The sequence below is a fragment of the Dama dama genome, chromosome X, assembly GCF_033118175.1.
Source record: "Dama dama isolate Ldn47 chromosome X, ASM3311817v1, whole genome shotgun sequence".
In the NCBI taxonomy this organism is placed as follows: domain Eukaryota; kingdom Metazoa; phylum Chordata; class Mammalia; order Artiodactyla; family Cervidae; genus Dama; species Dama dama.
The window spans coordinates 140,342,654-140,365,754 of NC_083714.1; the positions used below are offsets into that span (position 1 = coordinate 140,342,654).

At 45.0% G+C, this 23,101-nt stretch overlaps 1 non-coding gene across 1 annotated transcript; it reads right to left on the reverse strand.

The window, feature by feature from the left end:
- Nucleotides 1–12,172: 12,172 nt before the first annotated feature.
- LOC133053283 (U6 spliceosomal RNA) lies at nt 12,173–12,280 on the reverse strand. The gene has a single exon (XR_009692213.1). It is a non-coding gene; the product is annotated as a U6 spliceosomal RNA (small nuclear RNA).
- Nucleotides 12,281–23,101: the final 10,821 nt, after the last annotated feature.

The following is a 23,101-nucleotide window of genomic DNA, read 5'->3' on the forward strand; positions in this document are numbered from 1 at the left end:
GTTGCCAACCTGGCCTCACTGACTCCCCCTTTTCTAGGTTTCCACTCTTCTGATGAGATACAGTGCCTCTCGAGATTTGTCAGTACCTTTGATCATATTATAGGGTATGACGAGGTCTGCTAATTTACTGCCAGCAAAGACAGTGTAGTAGTGGCAGCTTGTGTGTGTGTGTGTTGTGTAAAACTAAGAGCGAGCAATGAGCACACTCAGGATGTCACACACCGGAGGTAGTTGGCTATATTAATCCGGGAGTCTGTATCACAGGGTCTAGCTACTGCAAATGTTTCTGTTAGCCACAGCTGACTCAACAGCAGAGATTTTGCTAAGTAGTGAAATGAAGGTTAGAAATGGATTTTCATGGGTGAAATTAGTAACGTGTTAGCCAGTATGATGGGTGTCAGTAATGGGCTGCTGCTGCTAAGTCACGTCAGTCGTGTCCGACTCTGTGCGACCCCATAGACGGCAGCCCAACAGGCTCCTCTGTCCCTCGGGTTTTCCAGGCAAGAATGCTGGAGTGGGTTGCCATGTCCTTCTCCAACGCATGAAAGTGAAAAGTGCAAGTGAAGTCGCTCAGTCATGTCTGACTCTCAGCGACCCCATGGACTGTGGCCTACCAGGCTCCTCCGTCCATGGGATTCTCCAGGCAAGAGTATTGGAGTGGGTTGCCATTGCCCTCTCTGAGTAATGGGCTAACAGTGGTGAAATTAATAATACTTAAGACATGTGCATTGCTTACAATGTGTGAGTCTCCTCAACCTTGCATTTACAGGGTATGAGAACCTAGCCATCTGAAGCCTGTTCCCTAAGGAGTAATACTACAGGCCAAACCTCTAAATAGCCCTGTGTCCGGCTATGAATTCTGAGGGTTCCAGTTCCCTGATCCTGGCTGTAAGGCCAACAGAATCCTGCAAGTTGATCTCTTAACCAGACAGATTGCTGGGAGCATCATTGAGCTTACTACTCCTGACAACTTTCTGCCTCAGGCTCTACGTTGTTGTTAGCATCTGAAGAGTGTTCTTATTTCAGTCCTGTCAGACTCTTTGCCATCTCATGGACTGAAGCCCGACAGGATCCTCTCTGTCCATGGAATTCTCCATGCAATAACTGCAGTGGGTAGCCATTCCCTTCTCCAGGAGATTATCCCCCAGGATTCAATCTGGTCCTTCCACTTTTTAAGCGGACTCTTTCCTGTCTAAGCCATCAGGGTTACTCTAACCACTGTTTAAAAAAAAAAAAAAGGTGTGTGCCAAAATAGGAGGGCTCAGTTCCATCCCTGGGTCATGAAAATTGTCCAGGACATTTGCTCGGTTCTGTCTGACTGGCTTTCCTATCCGTCACTAACTCCCAGGGCTTGCTCAAACGCATGTTCACCTCGGTGATGCTATCTAATCATTTTCTCCAATGTTGTCCCTTTCTCCGCCCATCTTCAATCTTTCCCGGCACCAGAAAAAATCTCCTGGAATATCCGTTCACAGTTATGAGAACCTTACTGAGCAAAGACCAAGCAATCTTACTGACCGATCAACCTGACCTGCCCCGTGAGACATCTCTATGCAGACCAAGAAGCAACAGTTAGAACTTGACATTGAAAACCAGGCTGGTTCACAATTGGGAAAGGAGTACATCAAGGCTGCATATGGTCACCCTGCTTATTTAACTTATATATAGAGTACAGCATGCGAAACCCCATGTGGCATGAGGCACAAGCTGGAATCAACATTGCTGGGAGAAACATCAAAAACCTCAGAAATGCAGATGACACCACCCTCAGGGCAGGAAGCAAAAAAGAAAACTAAAGAGCCTCTTGATGAAAGTGAAAGAGGAGAGTGAAAAAGTTGGCTTAAAACTCAAGATTCAGGAAACAAAGATCATGGCATCCAGTCCCATCACTTCATGGCAAATAGATGGGGAAACAATGGAAACAGTGACAGACTTTATTTTCATGGGCTTTGAAATTGCTGTGGATGGGGACTTCAGCCATGAAATTAAAAGACGCTTGCTCCCTGGAAGAAAAGCTATGACCAACCAAGACAGCGCATTAAAAACAGAGATGTTCCTTTGCCGAGAAAGGTCCGTCCAGTCATAGCTAAGGTTTCTCCAGTACTCATGTATGGATGTGGGAGTTGCACTGTAAAGAAACCTGAAGGCCGAAGCATTGAACCTGTTGGACTGTGATCTTGGAGAGGACGCTTGAGAGTCCCTTGGACTGCGAGGAGATCCAACCAGTCCATCCTAAAGGAAATCAGACCTGATTATTTCTTGGAAAAACTGGTGCTGACACAGAAAGTCCAATGCTTTGGCCACCTGGCGCAAAGAAATGACTTACTGGAAATGACCCTGATGCTGGGAAGGACTAAAGGTGGGAGGAGAAAGGAGATGACAGAAAATGAGATGGTTAGATAGCACCATTGACTCAAAGGGCATGAGTATTGAGCAAGCTCCGAGAATGGGTGATACACAAGGAAACCTGAAGTGCCGCAGTCCACGGGGTTACAGAACAGTTGGACACGACTGAGAGAGTCACCCGAGCAGACCAAAGCCTAAGTTCAGAATTTCACGCGATAAACACACAGATAGCTCTTCAGTATAACAACCCCAGAAAAAAAAAAAAAAAAAACAACCCTGCCTCCAAACTTTCACTTCACAAGGTCTGTTTTTGCATAGGAGGAGGTTAGGCTTGTTTATCTCACAAGGCCTCCAAAAATTGTGTACCTGGGCTTATATTCCTCCTCAGGCCTAACTAACCGAATCTTAAGTACAAGACAAAAGACTCAGCTTGAGCATGAGCAAGAATAAGCATAAGCATAGTGCGCTGTGCCTGTGCACATATGGATGAGGGAACACGCACCCCTAAGGCAGGGAGGCTGAGGGGCGTCAGGTGTAAGTCCGGGTCAAGAGTTTGCAGCAGATCTTTTCTCTTAAGTGGGTGAAGGCTCACTCATCGAAATACTATGCTTAAAAGAAATCTAGGACAAAGTGAAATAGTCTATTGAAACTATATCACACGCAGTGCATGCTGGTCATGCAAACATTCGCTGAGTCCCCGCCCCCGAGATTCACGCCTTTCCCGCCCCAGCTCCCGGGAAGCCAGCTTCCCAGTGCCCCGTTCCCAGGCCCCTGACTCTATGGTTTCTCCTCCTCGACACTCTGGGTCTGATTTCTTTTGAATAAGGATTTTGTTGACAGCTTAAGATAATGATATATGGGCGCTGCCTTTGACACAGAGTAGGTCCGCTATGATGTCCAATGAACTAGAGTGCCGAACCTCCTCTGTCGTGCCCAGACTATCTGCGACCCCATGGAGTATAGCCTTCGAGGCTCCTCGGCCCATGGACCTCCAGGCAAGAACACTGCAGTGGGTAGCCATTCCCTTCTCCAGGAGAAGCTTCCCCAGGATCCAACCTGGGTCTCCCGCTTGTGAACGAACTCTTTACTGTCTAAGCTACCAGGGTGGCTCTAATCACTGTTGAAAAACAACAACAAGGAGGAAAACCTTACTGCCAAAATAGGAAGGCCAGGTTCCACCCGTGGGTCGTGAAAATTGTCCAGTTCATTTGCTCAGTCTGTCCGACTGGCTTTCCTATCTGTCACCAACTCCCGGGGCATGCGCAAACTCACGTTCACCGAGTCGTTGATGCTATCTAATGGTTGTCCCCAAAGTCATCCCTTTCTCCTCCCGTCTTTGGTCTTTCCCGGCACCAGCAAAATCTCCTGGAAAGCCCATTCACGATTATGAGAACCTTAGTGACCGAAATCAGTTCTGAATATTCCTTGGAAGAACTGATGCAGATATTGAAACTCCCATTCTTTGGCCACCTGATGCAAAGCACTGACTTCCTGGAAACGACCCTGAGGCTGGGAAGGACTAAAAGTGGGACGTGAAAGGAGACGACAGAAAATGAGATGGTTAGACAGCACCATTGATTCAAAGGGCATGAGTATTGAGTAAGCTCTGAGAATGGGTGATAGACAGGGAAACCTGAGGCGCTGCAGTCTACGGGGTTACAAAACAGTTGGACACGTCTGAGAAACTCATCCGAGCAGAAGAAAGCCTACCCTCAGGATTTCACCCGATAACCACACAGAAAGCGCCTAAACAGAAGAGCCCCAAGAAAAAATCCTGCCTCAAAACACTCATTTCAGAAAGTCTGTTTTTGCATACAGCGATGTTGGTCTTGTTTAGCTCACAAGACCTCCAAAAACTGAGGGTAACGCAGTGTATGTTTCTCCTCGGACCTAACCATGTGAACGTTAAGCAAAAGGCAAAAGACGCGGCTTGAGCATGAACACTTCTAACACAGTTAGGGTGAGGAGCGTCACCGGTAAGTCCGGGTCAAGAGTTTGCAGCAGGTCTTTTCTCTGAAGGGAATGAAGGCTCATTCTTCAAAATACTACATTTAAGAGAAATCTACGGTAAATTGAAATTGTAACTGTACTGCACGCAGTGCATGCTGGTTATGCAAATTTTCGCTGAGTCCCCGCCCGCGAGATTCTCCCCTTTCCCCGCCCCAGCTCCCGGGAAGCCAGCTTCCATTCCCTTGTTCCCAGGACCCTGACTCCATGTTCTCTCCCCCTCGACACTCGAGTCTGATTTGTTTTGAATAAGGATTTTGTTGACAGCTTAAGATAGTCATATATGGGCGCTGCCTTTGACACAGAGAAGGTTCACTAAAACATCGAATGAAATAGAGTGCCAAACCTCCTCTGTCGTGCCCAGATGATTTGTGAATCCCACAGACTGTAGCCCTCCAGGCTCCTCTGTCCATGGAATACTCCAGGGAAGGATTTTGCAGTGAGTAGACATTCCCTTCTCCAGGAGGAGCTTCCCCAGGATCAAACCTGGGTCTCCCTCTTTGTCAACGGACCCTTTACTGTCTAAGCCATCAGGGTGACTCTAATCACTATTTAAAAAAAGAAAAGGTGAATGCCAATATAGGAGGGCCCACTTCCATCACTGGGTCGTGAAAATTGTGCAGTTCATTTGCTGTGCTTATCCAATTAGCCTTCCTATCTCTCACCAATCCCCGTGCTTGCTCAAACTCATGTCCATTCAGTTGGTGAGGCCAGCTAATTGCTTTGTGCCATGTGGTCCCTTTCTCCACCTGCTTTCAATCTTTCCCAGCACCAAAATATCTCTTGGAAATCCCCATTCAAGTGTTATGAGAATCTGACCAAAGATTCCCATACAAGATGGAGGAGTAGAAGGTCGTGCCCTCATCTTCTCCTGGGAGAAGTCCAAAATTACAACTCGGTGCTGAACAACTGTCAACAGGAGAATGTTGGATCCCACCAAAAAAAGACACCCCACGTCCAGGGGCAAAGGAGAAGCCCCAGCAAGATGGTAGGAGGGTCGAAATTTTGCTTAGAATCAAATCCCATACCCACCAGTGACGCTTGGAGGGCTCAAAGAAGACCTTGTGCACACCAGGGCTCAGAGACCCCACAGAGGCTGAACCAGAACTGTGTTTGAGTGTCTCCTGTGGAGGGACGGTGGGTCAGCGTGGCCTGCCACAGGGGCAGGGGCCATGGGTGCAGGAGCCCTCCTCATGCACACCCTGTGGCATAAGCCCTCTTGGAGGAGGTCACCATTAACCCCAACCATAGAGCCCCCGAGCAGACGATCCACAAACTGCAGAACAATCATACCAAAGAAATTCTCGCACTGTTATGAAAGTTCTAGGACCCACAAGAGATTTACCAACCTGGGGATCTGGCAAGGGAACTGAGAACCCCCAAGGAATCTGACTGTGGAGGCCAGTGGGATTTGATTACAGAACTTACACAGGACTGGGGAAACAGACTCTTGGAGGGCACAAACAAAACCCAGTGTGCCCCAGGACCCGAGAGAAAGGAGCAGGGACCCCCCACCCACAAGGGACTGACCCAGCCTTGCCCGTGAGAGTCCAGGAGTCCCTGGCAGAGGCGTGGGTTGGCAGTGTACTGCTGCAGGGTCGGGGGCACTGAGTGCAGCAGCGCCGGCCTGGGACCTTTGGAAGGAGGTGGCCATTATCTTCACTACCTCCACCTTAGTTTGGTCTCGGGTCAAACAACAGGGAGGGAAGACAGCCCCGCCCACCAACAGGAAATTGGATTAAGCATTTGCTGAGCATGGTCCCACCCATCAGAACAAGACCCAGTTTCCCCACAGTCAGTCTCTCCCAGCAGGCAGCTTCCATAAGCCTCTTATCCTTATCTGTCAGAGGGCAGACAGAATGAAAACCAGTGTCACAGAAAACTTGTCAAACTGATCACATGGCCCACAGCCTTGGCTAACTCAGTGAAACTATGAGCCATGCCGTGTTCAGCTCAGTCCAGACCCTGAGTCCTGTCAGACTCTTTGCGACCCCATGGGCTGCAGCACGCCAGGGTCCCTGGTCATCACCAACTCCTGGAACTTGCTCCAACTCATGTATATCAAGGCAGTGATGCCATCCAACCATCTCATTCTCTGTTGTCCCCTTCTCCTCAAGCCTTCCATCTTTCCCAGCATCGGGACTTTCCCAATGATTCAGTTCTCCTATTTTGGTGGTCACCTTTTTTTTTTAAATTGTGATTATAATCACCCTGATGGCTTAGACAGTAAACAGTCTGCTTACAAAGCAGGAGACCCAGATTCAATCCTGGGGAAGCTTCTCCTGGAGAAGGGAATGCCTACCCCCTGCAGTATTCTTGCTTGGAGAATTCCATGACCAGAGCAGCCTGGAGGGCTACAGGCCATGGGGTTGCAAATATTCTGGGCACGACTGAGGAGGCTCGGCACTCAAATTCATTCAACGTTAGAGTGAACCTTCTCTGCGTCAAAGGCAGCGCCCATGTATCATTATCTTAAGCTGTCAACAAAATCCTTATTCAAAAGAAATCAGACCCAGAGTGTGGCGGAGGAGAAAACATGGAGTCAGGGGCCTGGGAACAAGGGAATGGAAGCTGGCTTCCCAGGCGGTGGGGCGGGGAAAGGCGTGAATCTCGGGGGCGGGGACTCAGCGAATATTTGCATAACCAGCATGCACTGCACGCAATATAGACTCAATTTGCTATTTGAATTCATGGCAGATTTCTTTTACACGTAGTATTTTCATGGATGAACCTTGGTGCACTTAAGTGAAAAGATCTGCTGCAAACTCTTGACCCGGACTTACCCTTGACGCGAGTCATCCTCAGTGTGTTAGGAGTGCTCATTCCCAAGGTGGGTGTCTTGCCTTGCGCTGATTAGGTAAGTTTGAGCCGCACAAAGAGCTGTAACACGCCAAATTTTTGGAGGCTTTGTGTGCCAAACAAGGCCAATATCGTTGTATGCAAAGGCAGATCTTGTGGAATGAAACTGTTGAGGCAGCGTTGTTTGCCTGGGGTTGTTAAAAAAAAAAAAAAAGAAACGATTTCGGGTGGGTTTTCAGATTCTCGAAGCTTTCTTTGTTTACCATTTCAGTTTGCGGGTTTGATCTTCAGTGAGTTCAAAGTGAAAGACGCTTAGTCGTGTCCGACTTTTTGTGATCTCATGCACAATGCATTCCATGGAATGCTCCAGGCCATGATAGTGGAGTGGGTAGTCTCCTGCTTTTGCAGGGATCTTCCTAACCCAGGGATGGAACCCAGGTCTCCCACACTGTAGGTGAATTCTTTTCCAGCCGAGATACAAGGGAAACCCAATATCCATAAAACCACAGTGGGCTTTTTCAAGCGAAGACAGGATGGCCGATCAGACACAACTGAGGAAATAAACCACAGATTTTTCGCTACCCAAGAACGGAACCCGCGTCTTGTATATTGGCAGACGGCTTTATTTTCTTTTCCCGTTTGCTGATTAGAGTCGCCCCGATGGCTTGCTGCTGCTGCTGCTAAGTCGCTTCAGTCGTGTCCGACTCTGTGAGACCCCATAGACGGCAGCCCACCAGGCTCTCCCGTCCCTGGGATTCTCCAGGCAAGAACACTGGAGCGGGTTGCCATTTCCTTCTCCTATGCATGAAAGTGAAAAGTGAAAGTGAAGTCGCTCAGTCGTGTCCGACTCTTAGCGACCCCATGGACTGCAGCCACGCGGGATCTTCCGTCCATGGGACTTCCCAGGCATCATGAGGAGTGGAGTGGGGTGCCATTGCCTTCTCCGACCCTGATGGCTTAGAGAGCCTGTTTCAATGCGGTAGACCCAGGCTCAGTTCCTGGGGAAGATTCTCCTGGAGAAGAGAATGGCTACCCTCTGCAGTGTTCTTGCCTGGGGAATCCCAAGGACAGAGGAGCCAGACGGCCTCTGGTCGGACACGACTGAGCGACTTTCAGAGAGAGCGCCACCTGGGAAAAGGAGAGCTCCCTTCGGGTGATCCCACGTTCCTGTCGCAGCTGTAATTGTTTCTCGGGCTGTGCTTTGCTCTCTGTCGTCTCAGTCACTCAGTCCTGTGGGGCTGTCAGCCACCCTACGGACTGCAACCTGCCAGGCTCCTCTGTCCGTGGAATTGTCCAGGCCAGAATACTGGAGTGAGTTTCCATTCCCTTCTCCAGAGACTCTTCCCGACCCAGAGATCGAACCCGGGTCTCCTGCATTGCAGGTGAATTGTTTACCATGTGAGTCCCAATTTTTTTCCTAATCCACAGTTATTACTACTGGATTCAGTGGTCGTCAACTTTCATAGCCGCATTATTCATAGAGGTTCGTTTTCTTTGTTCATAAACTTATGCAGGTGGGTCGTAAACTTCTGCGGTAGGTGTGTTCATTCTGTTCTCCCCCTCCCACTCCAGGATGTAATATTTGTAAAAATCCACAGAAGGTCTCAGGCTTCCCTGGTAGCTCAGCTGGCAAAGAATCCACCTTCCGTGCAGGAGACCTAGGTTCGACTCCTAGGGATCGGGAAGATCCCCTGGAGAAGAGAACAGATACCCACTCCAGTATTCTGGGCTGGAGAATTCCATGCACTGTATAGTTCATGGGAGCCATTTTAGATTCCCTCTGAGAATTGCTAATCCAAGTGCATATCTAACTTTTTATTTATGTAATGCCCATGTTTGCCTTTTCTCCAAAGACAGTGCACCAGTGCACACTCAATAGCTCTACATCAAGATTTCGCTGTTTCCCGTGCCCAGCAACTCTTGTTTTCAGGCTTTTAGAATTTTTGACCGTCTGGGAGGTGTACAATCCATCATTTAAAGTATTTGCATATGATTTCGCTGTATGGAGGAGCCATCACTTCTTCCAATCAAAGTTCTGGTGTAGGGCCTGTAGATAGTTTCCAATTGTTCTATTTTATACTCAAAGCAGTGGTTGGTTGTCCAATTCCTTCCTCAGGGCAAATCTCAAGACTGAAAATGCTGGAGTAAACGTTCCACACATTGAAATTTTTGATCCATATTACCCACCTGTCACCTGGAAAGATTTTACATTCATAGCTACAGTATTTGCATACCTTTACTCCCAAACGTGTTCAAAAGCAGCTTTAAAAAAAAAAAAAAACTAAATTCTGTATATACTTAATATTTTTGCTTTTTTCATTTGCTTTTTTAAAATTTATTTTTTAATTGAAAGATAATTGCCTTCAGAATTTAATTTTAAAGGCCAAATGACAGAGGGCTCTCAGAAGAGCAAAACCCAGAATTGCTTTTTCCCATCCCAGTTCCCACTTCCCTGAAACAACCATTTGAAATCCTTAGCGGTTTCATCTGTTTGCTTCTAGAACTCATAATATGCTTAAACTGCTCTTTCTTCATTTTGATTTAAACTGTAGCAGACAGACTAGATGCCCCCTCTGATATCAATTTGTCCTCAACCTCCAGAGGTAGCTTAGAATCCCTGAGCTTTCCAGGGTTCTGAAGCATTAAAATGTCCTTGTCCCCACTTGGCTTCAGTTACCTGCTCCCCTGTTTGGTCAGTAAGAACATGTCTCTTCTTTTTATTCCTTTACTGTCATTTCATGGGGTTTTGTGGACAGAGTAGAGATATATGGATATATTGAATCTGCCATATTCAACCTGTAATCCGAAGATACTGTAGATTTTATTATCATTATAATTATTATTATTTGGCCACACCATAGGGTTTGCGAGATGGTAGTTCCCCGTTCAGGGATTGAGCCTCTGCCCCTGCAGTGGAGTCCCAACGACTGGACCGTCAGGGAATTCCCGTTACTTTCAGAAAATTAAAAAAAAAAAAAAAAAAAAAAAAACACTTTGAAAATAATTGGAGTAGCATCTATGTTAGAACGTCCTCTCCAAAAATCGGTTAACACTTGGGACACGGATGGACTTTAAGAAACATGGAATCAGCTGAGCGCCCCCTACTGGAATATCTTGCCCAAAGCAGTCTGACTTTCCCTGGGGCCTCTTGGTTCAGGGCCCAGTGCTTCACAATGGTGGCGGTCCACCAAAGGAGTCGGGGAGTTTCTAAAAATCCTATGCCCAGGACTCCACCCTGGGCCAATTAAATTTTTCTCTCTGTGTGTAGGGATTGGGCGTCAGCACTTTTAAAGCTCCTAAGTGGTTCTGGAGTGCAGAGTCACTGCTTTAGGTTAGGCAGCTCACTGGTTTAGCCCGTTTATAACAGCATGGCAACATTTGGACCGTAATCCATCCCATGTTCTTGTTGTGCAGTTACTTTTGTGTGTTGTCTAGATTCTGAGTAGTGTCTGTTTTCACGCTTTAATTTCATGAGCATGTCTTCTGTTAATCTGAGTAAGGAAGCACACAGCGGCGTTAACATAGTATTGACGTGCCACACTCATTTGGCAGAGGCATAGGATTTAGCTCAGTCCTCACAGCACATTTATACTCTGCGGGAAGTCGCCATGACAGAGTGAAAACTGTCCAGTGATGTGGTCATTTTGCTGTATCTGGATTTTTGCATTGCTGGAGTGCAGCAATGGCAGAGCATATTATGGTCTTCATGATTATTATTGTGATTATAAGGTGGATACTTGAGCCGTAGTCACCAAAACCCTCCATTATTATGAATTGATCCAATGTCTATATGGGGTCGCAAGGAGTGGAACATGACTGAGCACACGCGGATGTGCTATACTAGCCACCCCGTCCCCCCGCACCACCCCGCAAAGCCTTATTGAGAACAGGCTTAATTCTTAGAGGTTCTGGCTAGTCTTGCTGAGTTTTAGCTTTAGCCTGCAAAAAATATAGTCATTGCTGATCATGGTTTTCAGAAAAGAACATGATGGGTCAATATATATCATCACGACTAGAGGAGGGGAAAATCATACAACAGATTTAGAGTAAAGGACAGTGTGGAGGGAATTCCCTGGTGGTTAGGCTTCCGTGCTTTCATTGCCGAGAGCGCGGGTTCAATCCCTGCTGGGGGAACTAAGATCCTACAAGCTGAGTGAAGACACCCCCACCAAAAACAAAGATGGCGACTTGGTTACGGTGATCTTTTATAATGAAGGACATGTTACTGAATTTGAGAAGTCTACAATGAGAGTAAAATGTGTTCTTAAAACTCAAGACTATCTCAGGGCAGTTTCAGTTCTAACAACAGGAGCTGACGGGTCCCCTATACCAGAAGAGACTTTTTAGTTTTCAGGAAAAACGGTAGCATTGCAACCCTATAGAAATCAGGATGCACTGAGCAAATGCTATAAAATATTGTAGTTTAACCACTGAAATCATAAACGGCTTGATCTAAACAAATTCCTCAGTGTGAAGATCACATAACCAAAGTGATTTGTGAGAAATGCATAACTGCATGAAATTAAAGCTTCATGAATAGATAGGTCATCTGCCATGACTTACTAGTCTTCCAAGCATCTTTGGGGGCACTGTAACATGCATTGTGTAATTTTATTTTCTTCTTATCAACATAGTTGGATGCTTTCATGAACTAATCATTCATTAAAATAGTCTGTCTTCTCCTAATGAAACTAGTTGATTGTATTAACTAGATCAAAGTGTCTACCACATATTTTGTGAAACTCAAAGATAATTTGTTAAAATTCAACGCACCTAATTTCAGGGTTGAAAGATGGGTATCTTTACTTTAAAATGGTGGGGAAATCTACCAGAAAGAACAACCTACCAATTAATGCACACTATAGAAGCACATGCAGAGTCCTATTTTTTAATACTTAAAGCAGTCAAGAAGGCAAATAAAACATTGCAAGTTGGATGCAATCTTAAGTTTTCTTTCAATAAACTTTAAAAATATTCTGTGAGTCATATTCATAGTATTTTTTTAATGCTCAAAATTTTAAAAACTATGGAACGCTTCGATGAATTTGTGTGTCATCCCTGCGCAGGGGCCATGATAATCTCTGTATCATTCGAGTTTTAGTAGATGTGCTATTGAAGCTTCTAGCACTGTAACATTATTTTGGTTGTACAAAACCACCGTGGTTATAACGGGGCATCTGAAAGCACCATGTAGTACAAACACCTGCTTTATCTCCTAAACGAAAAGCTTTTTAAATTTTCGGATATGACACATTGAGTCTTGTCACTTTGTGCAAGTTAGCACTTCTGCTTATAGGAGGTTCTGCCACTGTGACACGCACACAGTAGCAGCGCACAGCCTCCTGAGACTGGCAAGGTCAGCTGAGGGTTTGACTTACTTGCCATCAACTGCTGTAATCGAAAAATAGATGGATATTGCTCATTCTTGTGTAATATTGACTCCATGCACCTAAAATAGGCTTTAAAGACTTACTATGTTTCGACGCTCCCTTTACCATTTAAATGATTTTTGTTATTTAGGTTTATGTGCATAAACACATCATCATCCATCCAGCCTTCACAGCCATCAGGGTGGGCACGTCACCCCTTAGATGCCGCCCGAGAACCTCAGAGAATGGTCGTGAACATGTAACGTGGTTCTCAGAAAGCCTTGCCTCTGCGCTTGGTAGAGCGCACACTCTGAAGTGTGCTGTGAGAAAGATCTGATTTAGCAGGATTATTCGTTGTCCCCCTGGGAACTTGGTTCCTCTTAATTTGGGCCTGTGGAAAGGGGAGTGGGCAACGGGTGACAACTGGAGGCACCCGCAACTAGAAAGTCAGTGTCAGCTGAGGATGCTACAGGAAGAAGAAAAAGCACCAGAAAGTTCTGTTGCCCTGAGCACATCAGTGGATTTGTGCAGCGCCGTCAACTCCTGCGTGCTCGCTCGGTCGTGTCCGACTCTGACACCCACGGACTGTAGCCCACCAGGCTCCTCTGCCCATGGAATTTCCCAGGCAAGAACACTGGAGTGGGTTTCCCTGCCCTCCTCCAGGGGAGCTTCCCGACCCAGAGATCAAATCCGGGTCTCCTGCCTCTCCTGCGTTACGAGCAAATTCTTTACCACTAAGCCACTGGAGAAGCCTGTGTGTGTGACCTTATTAACTTTTCTCCAAAGAATTACCCCCACACACTCTGGCCAATAATGGGGATCCCCCAAAGTGCTCAGATTCCTCAGTCACCTTATATTCTTAAACGTCCTGCCAAGATTGGGATCCAAGGTCATGGTTTAAAGCAGAAATCCCATTTCAGCCTGTTGGTGGCAAGGACACAGCAGGGAAATGGGCAGAGTCTAGGGCTTGTCTTCAGAGAAAGCTCCAGGCCCCAACAAGCATGTGTGCCTGTGCTGCTAAGGCATCAGACCTCTGAGGCTGGGCACAAAAGGCCTTGGGAACCCACGCATGAAATTTCAAACGATTCCTCAAGAAACTAAAAATAGAGTTGACATATGATCCAGCAATCCCACTCCTGGCCACGTATCTGGGCAAAAGCATAATTCTAAAAGATGCATGCTAGCTCATAGCAACACTACTTACAATAGCCAAGACATGGAAACAGTTTGTGCTATAAGAAGCCTTCCTCCGCCATGTCTTCTGGGTTTCCTCTGGGGGAGTTGCTAAGCACAGCTGGCCTCCTCAGGGGCTTGGGGATGTCCTAGGTCAGTATTTGCACCTGAAAACAGACAACGTTCATTTTTCTAATAAAAAGAACTTAAGGGACAATGAGACAGGATATGCCTCCCGAGGGAAGGTCACACCATACCCTACAGACTAGCCAAAGATATTGAACTTGAGCCCATTCAGCTCTCTGGATCCAGATGACAGCAGAAGGGAATAAAGGAAACAAGGCCACGGCTGCATCACCCAAGAAGAGGACACAGCAAAGCCCAGACCCTGAAAAATGGTGTGGGTCGAATGGCCGGAATTTTTCAACAGATAAATTATAAGAATGGGACAGAAAGGAATCTGGATTCAAGGACTCAAAAGTCACACCAAGGATTTTGAAATGCGCTAGACCAAATGACGACGACTAGGGAGAGACCCTGTGTAATGAAATGATAAAGAAGCAAAAGGAAGTGATTACTGTGCAAGAGCAGTGGGTCCCCGGGGCTGGGCCTGAGATGGGCATTGGGAGGGGCTGGCGAGCTCGAGTTCTTGACCTGCATGGTGGTTACAAGGGTGTTTATCTTGTAAAAATTCATTAAGGTACACTGGATTTCGTAGTAAAGATCCAAAAAGAGAAAAGCAGTCCCTTATCAACTAGACACTGATGTTTCTAGAAGCCAGCCTGGTCCTCAGAGTTGGGTCTTGGTGTTCTTCTGAACAGAAATATTTCACAGAGCATCAAAGTCAGACAAGGCCACTCCATGACTAGGAGTGATCAAGACAAAAACAAGACTGTCCTGAATATAGAAGGCAAAACATGAGCATTTTAACATCAAAAAAAATGACCAAAAGTGTCCTATCGTCCTCAAACTACTGTGGCTTCTACCACCTATAGCTTTGGCCCTGGTGTAATTCTTCTGCCTTATAACTAAGATTAAAATACCCAGTCATGGAAGGACCCGCACTTATTCAGTAGCCACTCTAAAGCAAAACCCTATTTCCTTAAACTCTCCTCCAAGTGACCTAACATAAGTCCAAATTCTAAAATAAATCCTTTTTGAAAACCTCTTAACGAAATGCCAGTGGCTCCCCATGGTGGGAAGTCTCTGTGAAGAGCAATAAATCCAACATGTTCTACAACAGGTTCATGTCAACTACAGGTGTTTCTGGTGGTCCTTGGATGTAGGTCTTTGGCTAAGATAAAGAAACAAAGAAGGAAAAAGGAAAAAAATTGCTCAGAAGCTAAGTGTCACTGTCTGTCTAGAATGTTCCAAGTATACAGAAACCTCTTCAAGGCAAAATTGTCAACGTGAATATTGGCTGTAACTGAGAGTATACACTGCTATATGTGGAAACATTTCTATTTCCTGAATCTTTGGGGAAATGGAGAAATACCATGGCAGTTGAGTGCATATTTGAAAGCGTGATGAAAATATCTGGATGTAAGTTCCAAAGCTCTTTGACTTCTCTGCTGGTTTCACCCACAGGGAGGAAGCCAGACTGCTTTAGACAAATCAGTAAGTCACTCTGACGCCACTTGGCAATGAACAAACTTAGGAACCTGAATTAGTGTGCAACCTAACACAGAAGTCACCTGAAATATTCATGTTCATTTCAGGGTGAAAAAAGCTACGTTGCACACATCATAGGCACAGTCCCTCATATTTGTGATGATATGGCATCACCAACTCAATGGACCTGAGTTTGAGGAAACTCCCAGAGATGGTCCTTTGGAGAATGACAGGGAGGCCTGGTGTGCTGCAGTCCATGGGGTTACAGAGAGCTGGACATGACTGAGCGACTGAACAACAAATTTATAAATCTTAAAGGAGCTTTCAAATACCTTATATTGTTTTACCTTCAAAATAACCCCAAGAAAACCTGAAAATACATTTCCATCCCTAGTCTACAGGTGGTGAAGACAACAAGCTGAGGTGACAAACTCAACCGTTCAGAACCAACCAGGGCAAAAACCATGCCTCTGAGTCCCTTGACGTCTCACTTTCGAAACTGCTCAGCTGTGGCAAACTTTGATCCTTTCAGGACTGATCTGTCTGGAAGAGTTGAATTTAATTTCAACAAAGTCTGGCAAGTGAGGTTTGTAATACTTTCTATGTTTAAAGACATCTAAAAGCTGTTATCCTTGAGAATCAGGCTGATTTTGGTGTGAGGGGGGAGGGTTGATGTTTCCTGGCTCTTTGGCCAATTCTCTTCCAAACTATCAAAAGCAGTCTCCAGGGGAGTGATTTAAAATTTGTGCTGTGAGGTTGGGTAAATATACTTTGAGGGAATGGAGGATTCCCAGGGAACTATGGTTAACATGTTATTACTCTATTGCTCTTCAGGGATTTGTGAACATAAGTTGACATAGTAAATTCTATGGAAACAATATGATGATACGATATTTGCTTCCAGAACTTTCGGTTCACCCACTCAAGGAGTGCGGTATGACCAGGCTATACAAGAAGACCCTTTGTATTGTGGTGACTGAGCGGGCCCTTGGGCAAGGCCTATGACCTTGCAGAATCTATTTTGTTGTTCAGTCACTAAGTTGTGTCCAACTCTGCGACCCCATCTGTTTCCTTGTTGGTAAAGTTGCAGGTGGGGCTAGGGGAAGTAGGTGGTGTCCAGCAGGATTATGTGGCCCACATCCCCTTTCCTTGGGGCTCATCCCTGATGGAGTGGTAGCTTGAAACATCACTCTCCTACATGCCAAGGCTCGCTGCTCTACAAGGATTCCCCACCCGATGGGACCTATAACTTCTTCTGACAAACTGTTTACAGTGCCCACTTTCCTTTCCTCACATGAAATTAACAGACAATATCACCCTTATTTATCTCCCCCTCAAAATGGTTCACTACTCTAAAAGTCATATAGAAATTAATAAAAGGAAAGTAATTTTTCATAAAATACATTGCAACTTGTAAACAGTCAAGCGTGACAACACTAGAAACATCGGTGTCTTCTACCCATTAGAAATTTTTTAAAGGTTCCATGATCAAACAAATTTGGAAAGTTTTGGATTAAATCCAAAATCCAGTATCTTCCAGAATTTCTCAGAGACTTGTACAAACTGTCCACTGCCAAGTTACAAGGGAGAATTTCCTATACAGCTTTTCCCCAAATCACAAAGACCAGGCAAACTATTCTTCAGGAATATTTCATACAACCAGTGTTGAGGGCATATTTGAGGAACATTTTCTTAGTCAAAGCTATGGTTTTTCCATTGGTCATGTATGGATGTGAGAGTTGGACTATAAAGAAATATGAGCGCCAAAGAATTGATGCCTTTGAACTGTGGTGTTGGAGAAGACTCCTGAGAGTCCCTTGGAATGCAAGGAGATCCAACCAGTCCATCCTAAAGGAAATCAGTCCTGAATATTCATTGGAAGGACTGATGCTGAAGCTGAAACTCCAACTCTTTGGCCACCTGATGCGAAGAACTGACTCATTTGAAAAGACCTGATACTGGGAAAGATTGAAAGCGGGAGGAAAAGGGGATGACAGAGGATGAGATGGTTGGATGGTATCACCGACTCAATGGACATGAGTTTGAGCAAGCTCTGGGAGATGGTGAAAGACAGGGAAGCCTGGCATGCTGCAGTCCATGGGGTTGCAAATAGGCAGACACAACTGAGCAACTGAACAACTGTGGGTTATTCAGTCATGAATGATATTGTCAGATGTCCTCAAGGGGGCAACATTGTCCCCTGTTGAGAACTACTTATTTAGTAATATTCAGTTCAGTTCAATTCAGTCACTCAGTTGTGTCCAACTCTTTGCAACCCCACGAATCACAGCACGCCAGGCTTCCCTGTCCATCACCAACTCCCGGAGTTTACTCAAACTCATGCCCATCGAGTCAGTGATGCCATCCAGCCGTCTCATCCTCTGTCGTCCCCTTCTCCTTCTGCCCCCAATCCCTCCCAGCATCAGGGTCTTTTCCAATGAGTCAACTCTTCACGTGAGGTGGCCAAAGTATTGGAGTTTCAGCTTCAGCATCAGTCCATCCAATGAACACCCAGGACTTATCTCCTTTAGGATGGACTGGTTGGATCTCCTTGCAGTCCAAGGGACTCTCAAGAGTCTTGTCCAACACCACAGTTCAAAAGCATCAATTTTTCAGCGCTCAGCTTTCTTCACAGTCCAACTCTCACATCCATACATGACCACTGGAAAAACCATAGTTTTGACTAGACGGACCTTTGCTGGCAAAGTAATGTGTCTGCTTTTTAATATGCTGTCTAGGTTGGTCATAACTTTCCTTCCAAGGAGTAAGCGTCTTTTAATTTCATGGCTGCAGTCACCATCTGCAGTGATTTTGGAGTCCAAAAAAATAAAGTCTGACACTGCTTCCACTGTTTCCCCATCTATTTCCCATGAAGTGATGGGACCAGATGCCATGATCTTAGCTTTCTGAATGTTGAGCTTTAAGCCAACTTTTTCACTCTCCTCTTTCACTTTCATCAAGAGGCTTTTTAGTTCCTTTTCACTCTCTACCATAAGGGTGGTGTCATCTGCATATCTGAGGTTATTGATATCTCTCCCAGCAATCTTGGTTCCAGCTTGTGCTTCTTCCAGCCCAGTGTATCTCATGATGTACTCTGCACATAAGTTAAATAAGCAGGGTGACAATATACATTAAATATATTTAAATAGGACTTCCCTAGTGGCTCAGTGGTTAAGAATCTGCCTGCCAATGCAGAGGACAAGGGTTCGTTCCCTGATCCAGGAGGATCCCATGCACCACGATTGAGCCTGTGCTCTAGAGCCGTAACCACTGAAGCCCACTTGCCCTAGAACCCACGCTCCTCAGCAAGAGAAGCCACTGCAATGAGAAGCCCACGCACTGCAACAAAGACCAAGGAAAGACAAAAATTATATATATATATAAATACACAAGTAATATAAAATACTACTTTCAGAATTTTTCCCTGTTCACATTTTGTGGAAGATATTTCACACAGATTCTCCACACGCACCTTCCAATACTGGTGTCTATCATTCTGGGAGGCACGTTTGGAATCACCTAAAGGAAGCTTCCAGGCTTCCATCATTCTTCTAAGTTGTTTCGTGATACAGCCACTTGTATCTTGAGGCCACTGAACACTTTATTCTCAGTCATGTCTTTTTTTTTTCATTCGCCGTGTAGACATTTGTGATCTTCAGACTTGATGATGTAATTGCTTTTGCAGTGCTTCTAGAAAGGCTTGTTCACACTGACATGCACTGACAGTGATTGCAAAAGGCAGCGTGATGTGGGGGCCAGAATCTGGGCTTCAGAGCCGGACTGCTGTGGCCCTTCTTGGCTTTCCCACTCCACTGTCCATGACCCAGGGCAGGGCACCGAGCCTTCCTGTGCCTCAATTTTTTCCTCTGCAAAATGGGGTGGGGGGGGGCAAGTACAGTTCCTATCTCATAGGTGTTTTCAGAGGATTGAGTTGATATGAGTAAAAGGTTTAACTGGTGCTTGGCCCCCAGTAAGCAGTCAAAACATATTAAATATCACCTTATGTCCAGGAAGAACGGCCAAATCTGCATTAAAATGTGTCTTACTAGTGACTTTCATAGGTATCCCAAATCAGGACTCACTGAGGTCATTTCAGGCTAATAGGTCTTCCACTAAAAATATCTTGTTGTTAAAATAATTTAGGGAGGATTTTGTGATATGAAAGGCTTTTTACGAACTCAAATATAACATGACTCCTTTCACCCTCCCACAAGGGATGCTTCTGAGAATTAATTTCCTTAAACTGAAGATGCGATGGTAGAGTAATTTCCATTTCATTTATTTTTATTTCACCCCTCAGCTTGTGGGATCTTAGTTCCCCAACCAGGGACTGAAGCCCTGCCCTCTGCAGTGGAAGTGCGGAGTCCTAACCACTGGACTGCCAGGGAATTCCCTAAATTTCCAATTTTGATAAGAATGACAAGAGTAAAGTCTATTGGTTGGTTCAGTAGACAATCTTTACCGAGGGCAGAGCTAACCCCAAGTGCCAAATCATGAACTTGAAAATGAACCCACATGTAGACGTGTCCCTTAGATGGCCACTCCCTCCTGGTCTCTCACAGGCCTGCAGGGGTAACCATGTGTCCCTGGATCTCACCCACTGGGCATACCCTTTTACACACAAGAGTCCTGGTTTAAAAGATGAATTATAGGGACAGCCTAGTCACAGAGAACTCTCCCTTTTTCCTGGTGTAAAATGTGTCTCCACTCTGTGTACAAATCTAAATGATCCAGCTCTTTAGAGTGAGCATTAAGGATGAGCTCAAAATAATCAGGCCCTGAGGTCCAAGTGCCCTTGAAGCCCTGCTTCCTCCTCCTTGCTGTCTTCCTGCCTCTTTCCCCTTTTCCCCCCGCCTTTCATTCCTGTGTCTGAGACATTAAGCCCTGTGCTGCACACTCAGCTCCTCTTTTTCTTTCCAAGTGTTCTCTGGATTTTTCCTCTTCTTTCACCACTCCTTGCCATCAGCTGTTTGTCCTCAGCATGGAGCCTGTGGCATCTCTAGAAAGACAGTGGTCTTTGCTGTCCACTTGCACCAATCTGCCATTATAGAACAGAAGCTGATGTGGAGATGGGGGAATCTGGACTGGTTTAAGTGCTGTGACTCACTATTACACGGTCTAATATTATTTCAGCAGAATATAATAAGCATTTCAAACTCTGCTATGGCAGCACTAAGAGTCACTGTTTTAGGCCCTAGGATGAGACCAAAAGATTTCTAGGGTCTGGTTTGTTTATAGCGCAAGCATGTTTCCCGCTTCTCTTCCCAAGTTCGTCATTTCTAGAATAACAGCTCAGTAAGTAGGAGGTCTGTGGAATGTGATTTAATATAGATCATCATCCACAAAAATAGTCCATCTGTCTTGCTGTAAATGATTTGAAAGGAAAGCATGACTGTCGGTGTCTTTTCTTGACTCGGGAGGCACGCCAAGTCAAGGAGTCATCCTTGGGATCCTGAACTGGGGTCCCACTGGGGTTTGGGGTCAAGGTCAGGATATGGGAAGTCAGGAATCAATGCCTTGTGTTTCCAGGGCCTGTAAGAGGGAGAAGGGACTGTGCTGAACTCAATCAGGCTCTGTCCCTCTCTCACACACACCTGGCTGGAAAAGGCGACCCCACCTCCATGTTCCAAAGACAGCATCACCTGAGCCAGATCAGGCCTGCAGCCACTCCTGACAGCTCAGAGAAACAATTTCAGATCACATATCGAGCTAACTTTATAAAACTAAGGAAAAACGAATGCAAATATCCTCTGAATAATTACGATGTCACATCTGAGCGGCTGGACTCCAGCAGTTCTCCCAGGCCTGGGTGGTCTCCATTTGTGCAGTTAGAAATGGGAGTTTTGGTTCCTTAACACATGGCTTATGTGGAACCACAAAGGGTCTGAATTCTGTATTTCCCAGAGGAAGCAGTCTGCCACTAAGAGCCAAGAGCACACAAGAGCCCCCAGACTCAGACCCAGGGCTCATTAATCAGACACTAGTACTAATATCTCTAAGAACAGGGACACAACTTTCCTGAAGTTCACCTTCATTTTAATAACTGAATTTCCTGAGACGGAGGCAAAATAATTCTAATTCATACTCATCTGGATTTGACCTCCATGTGGCCAACAGATGTGTCAGTGGGTTACAAAATATTTTTCTAAAATAAAACAGTGCAGTGGTAAAAGAAATGAAGAACTCCTGCTCTGTTACCAGACCCCAGCTTCCACCCCCAGCAAAGCCTTCACCACGTAATTCTCTTCAAAGCTTCAACTAAATATTAAGCAAGCCTTGCATGAATTGAACAGACCTTGGCAAGAATTTAAACATTCTTCTGGTCACTTAAGTAGATTGTTTTCAGGGGACTGCTGTCAGCCCTCCTTTGAGGGCACTGCTTTTAGAACCTGGAAAAATCCAGACTGTAACTCTTTAAACTTTCAGAACTGGGGTATTGATAGTCTGAGATGGTGACTGGCCCTTGTGTTGGCTAACTACAGACTGACTGCCTATGGTATGGAAGCCATATGATGAGAGGACACAACTGGCTTCTCTCTCTGGAGAGGGCCCACCCAGGCAATGTGCAATAAGCAGCATGTGCTCGAAATTCTAGAAACTCAGCATCCCAGAGAAGCTGCTTTATTCCATGACAAAAACTCAATTATGGAGAACTGCAGTAGAAAGGCTATTTTTTCTGTCCTGACACGTAGCCAAACTTCTCAACAAAAGTAACTTTTATCTTTTTTGGTTCTTCTTTGAGTCATACTCCATCTTTCTCATTAGCCTGTGTTCAGGTTCTTTGCTTTCAATCTAGATAACCTCGCTGGCAAAAATAAATGGGATCATTTCTCTCTTTCACTGCAAATCTATCAATATTTTCTCATTGCACATATAGTAAAATCTGAAGTCAATGACATTGATAAATGTAAAGGTACGTATTATAGAATATTAGAATTTAGACAGAATGTATACTAGTTATTTAAAACAGCTAAAGATTTAAAACAGTCTAAATGTTGATTGATAAGTAACTAATAATGGAATGGAATGGAGTGCTCTGCATCTGTGGGGGGAAAAAATGAAGAATCTCTTTCTACATTGATGTGTGAAGAACATCAAGCCATAAAGACTTAAATATAAGACATGAGACCATAAAACTCCTAGAAGAGGACACAGGCAAAATATTCTCTGACACAAACTATACTAATGTTTATTTCTATTGCCTTGGTCGGTATCCCAAGGCAATAGAAATAAAAGCAAAAATAAACAAATTGGACCTAATAAAACGTACAAGCTTTTGTACAGCAAAGGAAACCATAAGCAAAATGAAAGGACAACCTACAGACTGTTTAAAAAATTTGCAAATGATGCAACCAACAAAGGCTTAATTTTTAAAATATACAAATAGCTCATACAACTTAATAACAACAACAAAAACAACCCAACCAAAAAATGGGCAGAAGACCTAAATAGACATTTCTCCAAAGACATACGGATGGCCAACAGGCACATGAAAAGATGCTCAACATTGCTAATTATTAGAGAAATGCAAATCAAAACTACAGTGAAGTATCACCTCACACCAGTCAGAATGGTCGTCATCAAAAAACCTACAAACAATAAATGCTGGACAGGGTGTGGAGAGAAAAGGGAACCCTTCTACACTGTTGGTGAGAATGTAAATTGGTGCATCCACTATGGGAAGAGCATTGAAGTTCCTAAAAAAACTAAAAATTGAGCTGCCATATGCTCTTGCAATCCCACTCCTGGGTATATAAATAACCAGACAGAACTGTAAGTGAAAAATACACAAGCAC